At 39.8% G+C, this 18,337-nt stretch overlaps 1 pseudogene; it reads right to left on the reverse strand.

Moving 5' to 3' along the window:
- Positions 1 to 1,554: 1,554 nt before the first annotated feature.
- Positions 1,555 to 1,952, reverse strand: LOC128737377 (60S ribosomal protein L31-like; annotated as a pseudogene).
- Between the last annotated feature and the right edge of the window lie 16,385 nt (positions 1,953 to 18,337).

Raw genomic sequence — 18,337 nt, forward strand, 5'->3', positions numbered from 1 at the left:
TTTCTATTATCTAAGGCTTTGTCACTAGCCAAAAGTTTTATTATTTTCTAACAAAACTGAAAACAAATTCTGAATTGACGGAACCTGTTCACCACTAGCAGCAGCTGCAGCACAACTGATGAACTATCGTGTTGCCAAGACACTGTTTCGGTTCTGGAAATAAGAATTTTAAGTTTGAAATTAACTGAAACCTCCTATGGTGAAAACGTGGTTCAATACTTTCAAGAGAAATGTATGTTCATAATTAATTTTTCTTTATTACAAACAACACAAAAAACAGCTTTTTCAATAATTTTCGAAGATTTTCTCAGTGATTTAATAAAGCAGCGATGTGTTTCAATGTTATTTGCTTTGACAACACTGTTCTGAGTCGGATCGTTTGTACTACTATATGTTTACCTCTTTTGTTCTCCCACCATCCTTATGAACAGCGAGTGAGACGTCAAACTCGCAGTTTCCCATAAGAACACCAGAGAATAAAAGAGACGACGAATACCGTTTGGTGAGTGTATGCCCCGATAAACAATTTAGACAGATGGCATTTTACGCATCTATGCCGATACGCTATGCCGATTACGCATCAGATGTCGAGGTCGCGGATAGGAACGCGAACTTACTGAATAGGGGGAAAAGTTCGAGGGATTTTTTAAGGGAACGTAAAAAAATTCAGATTTCAGCATTGCTTAAAAAAGCACCTTGCGGATGAAAATGGGTTCGGTCTGTTCAAAATTAGTTCCGCCGCTCCAACTTTTAAAGCGAAAAATCAAAAGTTTAGCTCAACAGTAGTGTCTTCCAATGGTAACAGCTTGAAGAACTAAAGATAGCAAGAAGATTGGTATGCTGATATCCCCCACTTAGTCAACCCATCGCTTGTAATAAGGTAAAACAATCAGTGACCCGCTTAGACTGCTTAAAACTAGTTCTTTACCCTAGTCATATTTCGGTTATCACAACAACTCTATAACAACCGTGCTAGAAGGGTTCCTGGCAATGATATCGAAGTCATCTGCAAATCCTAGAAGTTGACTACCCTTGGTAAAAATCGTGCCTCTCGCTTCGATGCCCGCTCGTCGCATCACCCCCTCAAGAGCGATGTTGAACAGCATGCAGGGTAAACCGTCACCTTGTCTCAACCGACGCCGCGTCTCGAAGGGACTCCAGAGGGTACCAGAGATGCGTACGAAACACATCACTCGATCCAATTTAGCTCTGATCAGTCGCGTCAGTTTGTCCGGAAAACTGTGTTCGTGTATTATCTCCATAGCTTGTCTCGATCGACTGTATCGTATGCTGCTTTGAAATCAATAAAGATGTGATGCGTGGGCACGTTGTACTCCCGACATTTCTGCAAGATCTGTCGGATACTATAAAAATTTGGTCCGTAGTTGCGCGAGTCCCCATGAAACCCGTCTGATAATTCCATATGAAACCTTGTGCTATCGGTGACAACCGGCGTAACAGGATCTGCGAGAGTACCTTGTAGGCGGCGTTTACCAGCGTAATACCGCGATAGTGGTTTATTTTTTCTTCTTACACTCTTAAATAATTTACAGTTTACTCGTCGGTCGATTCAACATTTTCCGTCTGCAACTCCTTGAACGTGGGCACTGTAACGTATGTAACCAAGGTGTACAGCTTGTTGGGCGAATCTTCGTCATCGTTACGACGGCGAGACAGGCGCACGCGTATGCGGAAGGGTGGGTTCCTGATTCCGCGGTGCCAGATAGCCTTATTCAGGCGGGTATCGATGCGGACATCGGTGGTACCCATCTCCTTTTCGGAATTTGCGAACAATTTTAGTGGCACGTGGTGATCGCTTCTTGAAACCGACTTTGTGCAACCGCCGGTTCAGGTTGATGGTGCACTCACGGGTCACCACTTCGTTGATGGCGGATTTCGCCTTCTTTTCTGTCTTCGCTTTTGCCATTGCAAGTTCCTAGAATTAATTAAAAGAGATCAAAACTTTTAATTAATCAAAATGTGTTCCTTAGCAGCTAGAGGTGCCGGAAACGAAAAAAAGGAGTGCAGCAGTCTAGCCGATCACAACGCGTAGCCTCTTTGAGCAACTCATTCCGATCAAAAAATAAAACAGGGACGTGGTATATGTACGTAAATGGACTGACCTTTTTGTTTGATAAGACAATCAATAGCAAGCTCACAGCCCGTTGCCATAAAACTTGCACAGAAATTTGTTGTCAAACTCGGGCAGTACATTTAGAGTTCGTTAGTAGCCTATAGAGTATTGCGTTTGTGACTGCTCTCACTTCATTTAGCAGTCAGCATGGTTGTAGTGCTACAGTACATTGCGATAATGGAAGTAATTTTGTGGAATTTAAAAGTGAAATGAAGGTTTTATCCGATCTATTCAACTGTCAGGTCGAGTCTGCTGTACGAGACATTTGCGTTTCGGAAGGAACAGAGTGGAAGTTTAATCCATCTAGGGCTCCCAATTTCGGAGGAATATGGGAAGCGGGGATTGTAAGCGTAAAACACCATATAAAACGTGATCTAGGATCGCCGGTTCCTCTATACGAGGATATGCTGACACTAGTCAAACAAATTAAAGGCTTCTGGAGCTCACGACCTATCTCTCCCTTATCAGTGGACGCAAGAGATCCCAACCCTCGAACACCAGGTCACTTTCACGTAGGTGAACCAATTACTGCCTTACCTGATAGGAACGTATGTGAAGTTTTGTCCAATGAACACGTCCACGTTATGAAGAAGTACAAAACCTTAAACTTTTCAGGACGCTTTGGCGAATCGAGTACTTCAAAAAGCTACAACAATGAACCAAAAACTGATCGTAATCTCAACCTGATTTAACGATTGGGCAATTATGTCTCATCATAGACGAACATTTGCCATCATATAATTGTATTATTGGAAGAATCATAAAAATTCATCCTGGACCTAATGGACATGTACATGTGGCCACATTATTGACAACCAAAGGAGAGGTCAAAAGGTCTATCGGTATCATCTTCCAATAGAACACTAAAATTTTAAATTGCTATAACTACGATTAGTATCATTACATTTGTTATACATGCAAAGTTCCTATAAAGTTATATAGTTGTATTTGTGCCCAGTTTAATCAGTTTAATAATTTTCTTTGAGGTTTATCAGGTGAATGTAATCTAGCTTAGCCAAGCTAAAGAGAAAACCATCCTCTCTGTTAGCTCATCCAAACTCACATAACTGTTGGCCAAAATGATGTTTAAATTCTCACCCAGAATTCATAGCAGCCTAGAGTTCTTATCAGTGCAAGCGCGACCGCGACCAAGGGAAGACATTTTTAGACGAACAAGACTAAACCGATTATTAAGAAAACTACTTCAAAAGTTTCGAAATTCCCATATTTATTGACATTCTGTTTTAAAATAACACCAGGTGGTTGAAAACGTATTCACTATTAATGTAAGTTAAACCATAAATTTCCTTCGAAATGGTTAAAAAAATCCAATTTCCTCTGTTCAATCGATAGCAAAGCTATTTAGTTTTATCATCCATAACTATTAACTATAAAAATTTTATTGACCGTACAGGATCCGATTCACTGCCGATGAAACCAGTCATCTTGGTCATCTTTTATGAAAGGCGATGGTCAATGTACAAATTGAAGGGGCAATAAATTTGTCTAAGCACATCCAAATCTAGCCGAGTTCGATTTTCCAAACTCTGCAAACCGCAGGGCTGTGCCGGCCATTTGCTCTTGACACACATCCTGCCTCGGTGCTGCTGCGAATTCCGGACAAAGCGATTTGCTTTACGTGTGTACTTTTGCCATCTCATAGTATCAATAAATTATACTTTTCCCTCGGGTAAGGGTTCAAATGCTTTTCCGAGAAGAGTTTTCCCTCCTTTGTATTTCCAGCCCTGCGACGATTGCGTCTTGCTTATGTGGAAATAACTTTACAAAATGTGGCCGCTCTGTTGCTTTTCTGTACGGTAAGCTGTGCGGTGCCGTAGTTTATATGTAAATCCTTTCGAACGATTCTGGGTGTTGAAAGTTGAGACGATAAAATATTTTACAGCTGAATGTACGGTATGGCCCGGTGCATCCTGAAGCGGTTAGCCGATGCCGTTGTGGCTGTGCAGCACTTCGGTTGCTGGACCCAAAGTGTTGCTGACTTAACAAGGCAAATGCCTGCGGTCAATTGAGTTGGGAATTTATTAGCAATGGCCAGTAAGCGAAAGAAAGTGTTAACATGTCTCTTGAGAAAAAGGTGATAACCAAGGTTCATAACAAAGTAACGCGACGCAGACTGGGCAAACACCTTTGTTGCGATTTCCATCAAAGCTGTGAGTAAAATCGATTTTGATTTTTTTATTTTATTAAGTTAATATTAGATAGATAGTATTTGAGCGACAAAGTCGATCAGTTTCAACTCACTTGCTCGCCTCACCTGCAAATCTCTTTACCATTTCGATAAAATTCAATTTTACATGTTACAACTCTAAAAAAACGAATGCCAAACAGAAAGTGATTTAAATACTTGTCAGTATATCATGCTCTTCTACTAGTCGTCCTAGTAAAGCAGCATTTTTTACTTCAGGTATACTTGCTAATCTCCCTGAGCCCTCCCGTGTCATTCTAGGTGAAAAAGTACAGTTTAAAGGATTTGTCACAGTATTTGCTTCCGAGCCGGTACGAATGTTTGTATCCTCTATTTGGATTCTTGGGTGGAGCAGCAGCATCCCATCGCAAGTAGCTGGGTACCTACCTTTCAAGCACCGGAAAATCACTGACTGTCATTTTGGAAAGACAAGTAGATAGCAAAAGAAGCACCCGGACCGGAGCGAGTGTCGAGATTTATGCCACCCAAAGCGGTAACCCTTGGTTGAAAGCGCGCTGCGAAACATAAGTAGGTACATACATTAGCTAGCAGAACATTTTCTTTCGCGTAGGCCGCAGCAAGAACGGTTGAAATTGAAACAACTTTTGCTCATAATCTGGGGATTAGGTGGGACTTCGCTTCAGCTTTTAACTTGTATATTAGAAATAGCATTGAGCTTGAGGTATGTTGAGATGACATCACATTTCTATTTTTTATTTGTTTTTTATTTCAATTTAGCCGTGAATTGGATTTCCAGGGGATTTGCAAGGGTTATAATTTAACGCTGTGATATATCCTTCAATATTTTATAATTTTAGATATAGATACATATTCACCAACCTGCTTGTCACTTGATTTTTATCACAACTTAATATGTAACAATCAGTATTTCTGGACTGATGAAGATGGAACTAATATAAATTGTTGCATAGACGATATGAGCACCGATTCTTAGTCCGACGAAAGTCACCTTAGTCTCTTGACCATTTGCAAATGTAAAAATAAATCAGATACCCGTTCTAAGTAAAGATCATTTGTATCATATTCCGAATATAATATTGTAAGCGAATGATAATATTGCAGATAATGTTGTGTTCCGCAACTAACCAATAAAGACGCATTTTTCCCACACTACGACTTTATTAATAGATAACGATACAATCATTCCACTTTTTTTAACTTGCCTTACCTTTATACTCTTGTAGAGCAATTTATCCTTGTCTCTGACCTTAAAAACGGTTTCAGTTGTAGCTCTACCTTCTTTCTCTTTTGCTGGACCATCTTTTCCCGGAGATCTAAGGCTAGTCAGACAGATCCCGATCTAGTATCGTTCAATTCAATTCTAGTCTAAATCAATTCAATTTCACAATCTTGATTTGAATATTGGTAGATTGCCTTGGTTCTACAGCAGGGGTTTCTTTGCCCTGTGGAACCTTTCCCGCTCGATTACGCCATCTAGCGTTGCTTCAATGACCCTTCCATAACATATGCATTAAACAAATGAACTTTTTCGGATGGTGATTTAAAAAAACTAAAACAGCTAATTGAGTTTGATAAATTCCCCATGAAAGATAACTGATTTGCAAAGAAATTCTACGCCCTTGCGAGCGGCCTTCTGGCAGTTAACATTCGCCATGGCGGACGAAAAGTAAAGTAGATCGTACGCTTCAGGTTTGCCCAGAAATTCTCGATGTGACGCAGCTGGGGGACGTTGGGCTGGTTCGTCGACTTCGATATTCAGCCGTTCCATCTCCTCCAATAATCGCTTCGACTAGTGGGCTGACACCTGATCCGGTCAGAACATCGCGTCTTGGCCCTATGGTATTTCTAGATGAACGACGTAAATTTCGGAAGGCACTTCGTACCATAAATTTCCTCGGTCCCGGCCAGTCCGGAGCGAAAGAAGAGGGGCTTTGACATCCCCTTGTCGTTGTTTGTCAGCCACAGCAGCACCTTCTTGAAGAGCTTGGTGTGTCAAATGAACTTCACCTCGGAGCTCACTTCCTTCGTGGGTGCAGTAAAATACTAAGTGCCCTGCCAGTTGTTGCCATCCAGGTTGAGATAGGTCTCGTCGTTCATCACCACCGGCATGTCGCGATTCGCCGGGAAAACCGTCTTGACCATCTTATTCAGCCGCTGCCGCTGCGTCATTGCCTGGTGCTCCGAGGTCAGTGGAAGGGGCTACCGTTTCCTGACATGTATGTCCAAGTTCGTCAGATACTTTTCAACTGTTTGACCGGTTAAACCGACCTCTCGGCGATGTAGCCACTTTTCCCTCGGTCTTCCTCTTCAGCATTCTTTGGAGTTTCTTATCACTCAGGATCGTCGGCCGTCCGAAACCGGGCTTTCTTTCTATGCTCTGATTGTTGTCCAATAGTGCCAAGATGTTGTAGATACCGGAACGGGTGTATCCGGCGTCTACAAAGAGTGCCGCACGATGTCCGTTTTCGACGCGGTGGGGTACCGTTCTTTGAACGCGCGCACTTCTGAATGGAACAGCTTCACTTGTTTTGCCATCACGGTTAGAGTTCGACTGATAGAGCTGTAGATTTTTTTGCAAGTAAATTAATATAATAACCTTTCATGGGAAATTTATCACACTCAATTAGCTGTCTTAGTTTTTGACGTAGGACTACGTTTTTGTTTACTATACTGGGACTGGGTAGCACTTCGTGAAAACGAAAATAGAAGTGTAATGTTTGAAAGATTTCAAATGCTAATAACTACTAAACTACTGAACGAAACTGAACTATTTATATGTCGTTGGATAGATAAAATGACCAGCAATTTTATGGAGGGGGTAAGAGAGCAATTTTAAGGGGGGCGTAAGAGGGGGGCTCCTATACAAATGAAACACAAATTTCCTCAAAACTCGACAACTAATCATGCAAATGGATCCAAATTTGGCATGTGTGGGTTTCAGAAGGGAGGATTTTTTTTCTACGGTGTACTGAGACCTCTTCTCCTTCTAAGAGGGGAGGCTCCCGTACAAATGAAATACACATTTCTTCGAAACTCTAGAACTAATCAAGCAAATAGAACCAAATTTGGAATGTAAGGGTTTCAGAAGGCAACAATTTTTTCAATGGTAAATTGAGACCCCACCCTCTTTAGGAGGGGGGGGGGCTCCCATACAAATAATATACAAACTTCCTCATAACTCGAAAACTAATCAAGTAAAAGGAACCAAAATTGGCATGTGGGGATTTTGGAGGTAAGATGTTTTTCTATGATGTACAAAGACCCCTTCTTCTTCTAAGAGGGTGGGCTCCAATATACATGAAATACAAATTTCCTCATAACTCTAGAACTAATCAAGTAAATGGAACCAAATTTGGCGTGTGGGGATTTTAGAAGGCAGGAATTTTTTCTATGGTATAATGAGACACATCCGTCTTTTAACAGGGGGAGAGGAATTTGTTCTACGGTGGATTAGAATCTTTTCTTTCTTTAAAAAGGGATTTCCCATACAAATGAAATACATTTCTTCATTTCTTCATAACTCGAGAACTAATCAAGCAAATGGCACCAAATTTGGCAAGTGGGGGTTTTCGGAGGCATGAATTTATTTTGAATTTATTTATTTTATGGTGGTTTAAGACCCCTCACATCTGTGGTAGGAGGATAAGGACTCTCATACAAATAACACAGGAATTGGTCATTCATTACCATTTCAACCTTTATGATGCACACAAGTGATTTTAAAAAAAAATTCTACGTCTCAAAGGTTGTAGCCATTGTACTTATGAACCCCCGTCAGTGACGTAGCCAGGATTTTGGTTGGGGGGGGGGCGAAGCCTTTTTTTTATTAGAGAAGTTTTAAACTTAAAAGTTCCTCTCGTCTCTGGAGGGAGGCCAAGTTATTATGCAGAAAACCATTTGTTTAAGAAATACATTTAATGCTTGTGTTGTGGTGGACGCTCATGATTGAAATGGTTCAGCGCGACGCGGATCGGTTATGCTGTATAAGCGTAAACGGACTGTACCGCGTCGAACGGTGACAATTATACGCTGACACAGCGCATAGCGTAAAACGTACGACACATAGCATAGGAAGAAATATTTCAGTACAATATAGTCGAGAACGACACGTTACGAGGACCACATCTAGTATTCTTACTCCAAACCGAACCGCCATATCCCAAGAATATTGCATGGCGATCCTCGCCAGTATGCAGTGAAAGCGAGTTTCGATACGGTTAAATTTTCTGATTCACGCGTTGGAGATGCCCAAGTAAAAAAAAAAAAAAAAAAAAAAAAAAAAAGTGGTCGAGTTTTGTTCCGGAAGTTATAGTTTCAGAAATTGTGCAATGAAAAACGTCCTTGTTGGTTGCAAAGCGAAAAAGCACGCTTCGAACAGTGTTCTGGAAGAGACCACGTAATACGTGAATCGTAGAGTGAAAAAAAAAAATTTACAATGGGATGGTTTAGTGCGGATGAAATCATCGCACCGGCCGCATCAAATAGCGTCATTGAACAGAACCATACCGCACAAACAATTGCACTGTGCGTGATAGCAGCGTTGGCTGTAGGATACATTGTAGTGCGGATAGTAGCAAAACTGCACCGCCAACAGACAGAAAGTGTCGCCCAAAGAGCTATTAGTATGGCAAATTTGCCAAACGTGTAAGAACTACCAAATGTTGTGATTCAAAATAAAAACAATTAAAACAATAAACAATTGCTTTAAAAAACAAACGTATAAAAAAAAAAAAAAAAAAAAAAAGTGTAGTGCTGTCCCAAGTAGCCTCCACGTTGCATTCGTACATCGACATACATTCTACGGATAAAAGTGCTGATTCAGTTGTACAACTGGAAATGATTTCAATCAACCAGACGATGACTGCGAGAGAAAATTTCGTTCGATGATTCCAGCTTCGGATGGATGGAAAATTTCACACTAGCGAGATATGGGAAATTTCGGCTGCTGCGGGGAAAAAATGTCAAATGTGATGACCATAGAACATCTCAAATATAACCAGAGAAATAATTGGGAAGTATCCATTAGTAAAAAAAGAAGAATATAAATTACTTTACAAAAAAAAAAAAAAAAATTTTGTTTTAGGCACTATCACTGGAATGGAAGAATTTTTCAAAGCAGGAGATGCGTTAGGGAAATTACATGCTAATTTAAAAAAACATGCCAATTATAAACCAGGCACTAAGGTAAGGAAAATAAAGGAAATCCAAACCATATTAGAAGAGCTAAAAAGGGCCGTAAACAAATGTAAAGCAATAGAGACTAAAGCCCAATTTAAAAGAAGATATCTACAACTGAAGTCTGTTGCTAGACAGTGCTATAAGCTGCTTGGCTCAGTACCTGCTAACCTAGACGACACCTTAGCCCCTGAAGGCACTAAAGGGGGTGAGGGTGAAAATTCGAAAATACAAGATAACGAAGAAGACTCAGAGGAATCAAACGACGACGAGGAAGTTCTTCAAGAAGAATTTTCAGACTTCGAAGAAGAAGAACGCTACGAAATGGCGACCAAACTAGACCTTAGCTTGGCCATGAAGGTAGTCGACAGATATAATGGCGAACCATCGAAACTGTCCATATTTATTGAAACCGTCGAATTGCTGGAGGAATACTCCAACGGAGTTCCACCAGCAGACGTCCTGAAATTTTTAAAAACAAGACTAGTAGGCGCAGCCCACGGGGCAATCGATAATGCCCGAACAACCGCCGAGGCGTTTGATGCACTGAAAAGAAAATTTTCGGTGAAGATTACACCGAGAGCGGTGGAAAAGGAGATGGCATTGAAAAAACAACATTCTAAACAAATCGCAGAGTTCGGCGCGGACATAGAAAACCTGTCCGCTAAATTGGCAGCCGCACACGTTTCAATGGGAACTTTCCCAAGTGAGGCGGCAGCCCTAAATATTGTCGAACCTGTAGCGGTTCAGGCATTTGTCGAGGGATTGAAAGATCCCTCAACACAATTTTTCGTAAAAGCACGGAATCCGACATCGCTAAATAAAGCGATATCGGATGCGTTGGAGTGCCAAAGTACTCCAAAAACTGAAAATAGTTTAGAAAATATGATGGCACTATGGTGCACATCAGGAAGAACGCCCTATAGGGGCAACGATCGAAATAATTGGAGAAGCCGAGGAAGCTCTAGAGGTCGTGGTGGTTACCGAGGAAACACTAGGTACCGTGGTAGGGGTACACAACACAATAACAACTATGGTTATAACAATAACCACCAAACCAACCAAACCTACCGAGGAAATAACAGTCGCGGGAGGAACAACGGACATGTGGCACATATGGCCGAACCTCAGCAACGACAACAACAGCAACAACAAACACAACAACAGCAACAACAACAACCTGTAGAAGAGGCACATTTAATCGATCTTTTTCGTTAATTTTAGTGCGAAGAAGGCTCTCAGAGCAAAATTTAAATTATTTGGCAGAGTAATAGAACTCATAATTGACAGTGGAGCATCTTGTTGTATTCTGGACAAAAGATGTCTTCCCGAATTTATCAATATCAATAATTCACACACATTAGAAATCAGTGGTGTAAACGGAGTAACCCGCACTCTGGGATCCGTTGACACTTTTGTGGGGTACAAGTCTGTGGAATATCCCATTAAATTTAATATTATAGAGAGCTTGCCGGATGCAGTTAACGGCTTGATTGGCACAGATTTTTTGAGAGAATTTGGAGCCATTGTTGATTTTGTGGGTATGGAGATGAGATTGCAACAACCAAAAACTGAAACATGCTACATTATACCGGCTCGTACTGAGGTGGTAAGGTACGTTGATACCGGTGTGACGGGTACTTGTGTGGTACTACAACAAGAAATAATGCCACATGTTTTCATAGCAAATTCAATATCAGTTCCAAAAGAAGGGAAATTACCCGTAAGAATTATTAATATAGCAAATAAGGAAATTTGCATTGAAACAAAAAATATTGAAACAAAGGATCTAAGGGATTACAATGTGGTAGGAAAAATTAAACTGCCAAAATACGATACTAATAGAGCAAGTAAACTTTTAAATGAGTTGAACTTGAAACATTTGACAAAACAAGATCAGGCAGAGATGCAGAGGCTATGCTTAAAATACGCTGATGTGTTTTGCTTGAAAGACGATAAATTAACAGTAACGGATAAGTACACATCCAGTATTAAAATAAAGGATGGCACAACTCCAATATTTTCTAAACAATATCGCCTTCCCCTGGCGCAAAAAAGGGAAATAAATGACCAGGTTGATAGGATGATGTCAGATGGAGTCATTGAAAAGACTAGTTCCGAATGGAATAGCCCAATTTTACTAGTGCCAAAAAAGTCGGCGAATGACAAAAAGAAATGGAGGTTGGTTGTTGATTATCGGAAACTTAACAATGTTCTTGAGAACGATACATTTCCACTCCCAAATATAGAGGAGGTCATAGACTCATTGGCAGGAGCGAAGTACTTTTCGCATTTAGACTTGTCCCAAGGGTACTACCAATGCAATTTGAAGCAAGAGGATAGGCCACTAACAGCTTTCTCGACGTCGTCTGGACAATATCAGATGACAAGGCTTCCAATGGGACTAAAAATAAGCCCAGCATCATTTTCAAGACTAATGACCATAGCGATGGCAGGTCTTAATGGAGAGAAGTGTTTAGTATATTTGGATGATCTCATCATATTTGGTAGAAATCTAGAAGAGCATAACAAAAATCTCTCGAACGTTTTCCGAAGATTGCGAGAGGTAAATTTAAAACTAAACCCCGAAAAATGCAATTTTTTGCAAGAAAATTTAGTATACCTGGGACATTACATATCTGCTGAAGGCATCAGGCCTGATCCTGCTAAAATCGAAGCAGTGAAAAAATGGCCGATCCCTTCCACTGCGGACGAAGTCAAGCGATTCGTTGCTTTCGCAAATTACTATCGGAAGCACATAAAAGACTTTGCTAGGCTTTGCACACCGTTAAACAAGTTGACCAGAAAGGGTGTAAAGTTTGAATGGAGTAGCGAATGCCACAACTCATTCGAGAATTTAAAACAATGTTTTATAAATCCACCAGTACTGGATTACCCGGATCTAACGGAGACCAACAAATTCAACTTACATACGGATGCGTCTGGATATGCGATTGGTGCTGTGCTATCTAATAGCAACGGCAAACCGGTTGCATATGCCAGCAAGACTCTGAATAAAGCCGAATCAAATTACAGTACGATAGAAAAGGAGTTATTGGCTATGGTGTGGGCTATCAAGCATTTTCGACCATACCTGTATGGAAGAAGATTTGAAGTCTACAGTGACCATAGACCATTAGTTTACCTTTTTACTTTAGCTGACCCCTCCAGCAGATTAACAAAATTCAGGTTAGCTTTAGAAGAATATGATTTTGAAGTAACTTTCAGGAAAGGAAGCGAGAATGTGATAGCGGACGCGTTGTCACGCATTTCGATTCAAGACCTGAAAACACTTCATGGAAAAACTGTTCTAGTCGTTACCAGAGCTTCGAAACTTAAAGGCGAAAAAGCGAATGACGATAGGACTGATCAACCTTCGTCTAAACAAGACAAATACGTTAAAATGGTAATGAAAGATAACATAAAAAGCATGCAAATCTCCAAGGATGTAATTGGAATTCCCCTCAAAAGGACACAAATTGACCTACGGGCAATGTTGTCGAAGGTGGCGGAATATTCAAAAATTAATAATATAAAATATATAATCATCAAAAATAATAAGGAGACATATGACGTCATTAAAAAATATGAAGAACTACAGATATATGGTCGACCATCATCAGTAAAAACATTACCAATTTTAATAAAAATCGGAGAGCAAATAGAAGAAGTAACAGACGAAAGGTCAAAGCTTTTAATACTAAACGACTACCATATATTACCGACAGCGGGACATGCGGGTATTAGACGCACACTTGCAACTATAAGCAAAAGATATTTTTGGAAAAACATGAAATGCGATGTAGAGAATTTCATTAAAAAATGCAAGCAATGCCAGATATCAAAAGTTGGAAGATGCGGAAAAACTCCAATGATCATTACGACAACAGCAAGCACAGCATTTGAAAAAATCTACGTAGATTTGGTTGGTCCTTTGATACCTACCAATGGATACGAATATATACTAACAACGCAATGCGAGTTAACAAAATTTATAACCGCAACACCAATACCTAACAAGTCAACAGAGACAGTAGCTAAAGCATTCGTGGAGCATGTTATTTTAAAATATGGTGTTCCACAACGAATTGCGTCGGATAGAGGAACAGAGTTTATGTCGAGTTTGTTTACATCCATTGCCAAATTATTGAATATTCAAAAACTAAATTCTACAGCTTACCATCATGAAACTATAGGTTCTTTGGAGAACACACACAAATGTTTAGGAAACTTTTTACGCATCTATTGTAACGAAAAATTATTTTCTTGGGTACATTGGATACCATTTTACACATTCGCATATAACAATACCGTTCACACTAACACTGGATACACACCTTTTTATTTAGTATTCGGAAAAAATAGTAACATGCCTTCAAATTTAACAAATGATAATCCAGTGCCTATTTATGACATAGACAACTATAGCAAGCAATTGACGTTAAAGTTACAAGTATGCCATCAAGAAATAAGAGAAAACCTTCTTTCTAGCAAGATGAAAAGAACAATGAAAAATAACTTAAACATTGTACCAAAATGTTATAACAAAGATGACTTAGTCCTAATTAAAAATGAAATAGGTAAAAAATTGGACAATAAATTTATAGGTCCATACAGAGTAGTAGAGGACATAGACTCAAATATAAGGGTAGAGATCAATGGTAAAGAGGATATAATACATAAAAATAGAATAAAAAGTTATAAGGAATGAAAATAATAATACATATAATTTGAAACAATAGGACGTGTGGTGGACGATTGTTTCATAATGAGTTCTTTCAAATTACATGGGAATAATACGCATTATATAAATCCTAGTTCATATTTCCTTGTTTAGTTTAAAAATTCTTAACTATAGATAACAATTTTTAAAAAATGTAAATAGGGCGTGTGGTGGACGCTCATGATTGAAATGGTTCAGCGCGACGCGGATCGGTTATGCTGTATAAGCGTAAACGGACTGTACCGCGTCGAACGGTGACAATTATACGCTGACACAGCGCATAGCGTAAAACGTACGACACATAGCATAGGAAGAAATATTTCAGTACAATATAGTCGAGAACGACACGTTACGAGGACCACATCTAGTATTCTTACTCCAAACCGAACCGCCATATCCCAAGAATATTGCAGTGTTACAGGATATTATTTCGAAATAATTCTGGCTTTAGTTTTCAAAAGGTCGCATAATGCATGTAAAAGGGTTGATTATGCGACCTTCTGAAAACTAAAGCCAGAATTAATGTATTTATTTAACTAAGTATTCATGTAACACAAGTAAGTTTCTAATGGTTTTCAAAAGTTTGCGTAGAATATGATTTCTGCTAATTAGTTTTCTGTTGAGAAGAATATTTTACAGGATTTTTAAAGACTGCATAGCTTCTAGTACTCTCGCGTCGAGCCTAGTTTTTCCTCCGCAAGACGCTTCGTTCAAGGAGCATACGCCGCACAAAGCTGACGATGTACAAAGCGCTAATCAGACCGGTAGTCCTATTCTTCAGCTGATGAATTGCTCGCCGGATCTCTTCGAGATTGGGAGCCGGCACGCTGCTGTCGTTTGTAGGCACTCCGAGGTTAACTTCCGTTGAGTCTGCTATTGCTATATCGCCGTTGAGGTGCTCATCGATATACTGCTTTCATCTATCGACCACCTCGCGCTCGTTTGTGATTTGATCCCCTCCCTCGCCCTACACACGCCCCTTTTTCCTCTTCAGGATCATGGTCAACTCATACCGCGCTAGTCGATACTTGGCCAAATTCTCTCTCGTGAATATGATTAGATAGTTTTTCCAAGCTCCTTTTTCATCTCTATCGTTTGTTGGCATTCCCCGTCAAACCAATCATTTCGTGCACTCGAGGTTTCCACTCCTAGCACCGAGGTTGCAGCCTCGTTGACGGCCGAGCGTATCTTATTCCATCCGTTTTCGAAGAGTCGAAGAAGGCAGAGCTCCAACCAGTACGCTCGCGTAATTTTCGGCAACTGGTGGGTTGCTGCCGAACGTTTAACCGAGGAGGGCGACTTTGTCGCGAGGAATAAACCGTCGAGTTTTAAGCGTACATGCACTGCTACTAGCTAATGGTTCGAGTCGATGGGGAGTTGGTGATGTTCGAGAAAACTCCGGCGAGTGATGCTAGGTTTTGCTGAAAAAAAATCCGTAGTTTTACCATCTGTGTTTTAAACACTTTTCATTTAAATGGAAGTTTGACCAACATTTGTTCTTCATATAAAATGTTTCTAAGTTTTGCTAAAAAGTGACACTTTTTATCGCATTTGAAACAAATTGATACTTTTTTGAATCGAATCAGTTTATGATGCACTTCAAATTTCTTCTATATTATTCAAGAATGCATAATCTTGACTTTCGTTATTCGCCTTTAGCATTTATTTTTCCGAATTATTTATTTTTCGTCGTTTGGTTATTTTGTATTTTGTTTTTAACTTTTCGTTTTTTTTTGTTTTACTAAGTGTACTCCGTCAACTTTCCCGCCATTATTGTCATCTTCTTGTCGTTTTTTTGTTTGTTTTAATATAATTATAGTCACTTTAAAAGCTTGGGCCAATCGTGATTTCTGTGGGACCGGAATTTGAACCCGAGTCTTCGACGTGAGAGATGTGAATGCTATCCACTACACCGTGTTGACCTCTCATTTCTTTGTTGTCTTTTGACATTTATTGGTCGTTATTCGTTATTTTTAACATCTGGTATTCTATCATCGCCTTTTTGTCTCTTTTCAGTAATTGGTTTGTCATTTTTTATTGCTTTTTGTGGCGTTTTTGGTTTGATGGCATCGTCATTAATGAATGTTTTGGCCTGTCACTGTTTTGCTGACTTTTAACTGTTTCTCTAATACCTTTAGCCAAAGGTTACATCTATTTACAGTCTTTTCGTCGTTTTGTATGCCTTTTTTGGAAATTTTGTCGCTGTTTGTAACGTTTTTGGCGTCTTTTAACCGTATTTTTGTCGTCTTTCAACTTTTCGCCTACTTGTCTTCACTTCTTCGTCATATCTTTTTGCAGGCATTTCACTGCCTGTTCGTCGATTATTTGCTGTCGTTTCAACGTTCTTTCAGCGTCTTTTCGCTACCTTGCATTATCTGTTCGTTCTATTATCGTTGCTTTTATGGAACCATCTACCCGTCTTTTTGTAATTTCCTTATTGCCTTTTCTCCTTATTCGTCATTTCATTGTCTTTTCTCTGTTATATTTTTATCGTCTTTTTATGTTTTTTTGCCATCTTTCCATCGCATTTTCGTTTTATGGCATTTTGCCGCCTTTTCTTCGTTTTCATTGTCATTTTTTTATCATCTCTCGTCCTGTTTGTTGTCAAGACAACAGTTGTATTTTTCATGTCTTTTCGTTGTTCTTTCGGCGTCTTTTTGCTGACGTATATTCACCATCTTTTTGTAGTCTTTTTTGTATGTTTTATCGACTGTTTGACAGTTTTTAAATGTCTTTTTATCGTATTTTTGCCATCTTTTCATCACAGTTCCATTGACTTTTCATCGCTTTCTGAAAGTCCAAGAGTTTTTATTTGTCGCGTAAAAAGAGCATATTGAACGTTGATGCATATTGAACGTTGATGCATATTGAACGAGGATTTCATCTACTTGAATGAAAAGAACAACCTTATTCGCTTGATTTTGAAGTTCTATCGCACTACAGAAATTTAATTACGGAGGGAAAAATAAAAATGAAAATAGGGTACGGGAGGGTATTTTCAGCAGGTTTCTAAATTCACCCTGTTTGCCTTTTCTTTCGCCAATAAAAATACTTTGCCGACATACAATTTTAATATGTTATAATGATTTTCTCAAGACTAAGTAATCTACTATTTTTTATTCAAAGTACGTCAGAACCACTTGTTCTTCCACTAGGCCACAGGCCGAAAAAATAGATGCCATTGCTTAATGGGCTGAAAATATCCTCCCGTGCCCTATTTTGCCATTTTGCCGCACTTCAACCAGGAAATATCACTATTACTATAAATATCTGCCGTCAAAGCGAAAAATGCTAGTTTTTATTAACAGTAATAAAGCCAATCTTCCATTTTTAATACACCTCTCATTAAAGAAAAGTATTCCATTCGCTTCTTTCTCTCAGAAAGAATAAAGTGTGCTTTTCGGGATATTATTCATTTCATGTAACCCACACGTACTTTTTGTCACTAAATGAAACTTTAAATCTATTCCGCAAAGTTTATGAAAATCCGTAGATTTGAGTGCTTGATCCGCAGGTCCGTAGAAACTTCCTAAATCCGTAGAACTACGGATAAATCCGTAGATCTGGCATCACTGTACCGAACCCTCGATTTGGTTCGAAGTTCGTTGGTCAGGTGATATCCGGGTGGCTTTGTGGATATCTTTGTGGGAAAAGAACGTGCTTCTGATCACCAAGTCTTGGGAAGCTGCAAAGTTGATGCATCGCTGGCTGTTGTCGTTCGTGTCGGTGTGCAGGCTATGGGGCCCGATCCCCGGTCTATACATTACCTCCCTGCCGACCTGGGCGTTCATAGCCCCGATGACGATCTCATCATAGAACGCTTCCTTTTCGTCGTCGAGTGTACCTTCGTGTGGACAATGTACGTTTATGATAGTGTAGTTGAAGAAACGGCCTTTTATCCTCAACACGTCCTCTCGTTGATCGCTTTCGAGTCCATTATGCGATCTCGCATTTTGCCCAACACTACGAAACCCGTTCCCAGCTCGTTGGTCGCTCCACCGCTCTGGAAAAATTGGGCTTTACCGTAACGGATCCTCCACACCTTCTCGCCTTTGCGACATATCTCCTGCAGTGCCACGATGCTAAACTTTTGGGGTTCTAACTTATCGACCCTGTC

The sequence above is a fragment of the Sabethes cyaneus genome, chromosome 2 (genome assembly GCF_943734655.1).
Source record: "Sabethes cyaneus chromosome 2, idSabCyanKW18_F2, whole genome shotgun sequence".
NCBI classification, from domain to species: Eukaryota; Metazoa; Arthropoda; class Insecta; order Diptera; family Culicidae; genus Sabethes; species Sabethes cyaneus.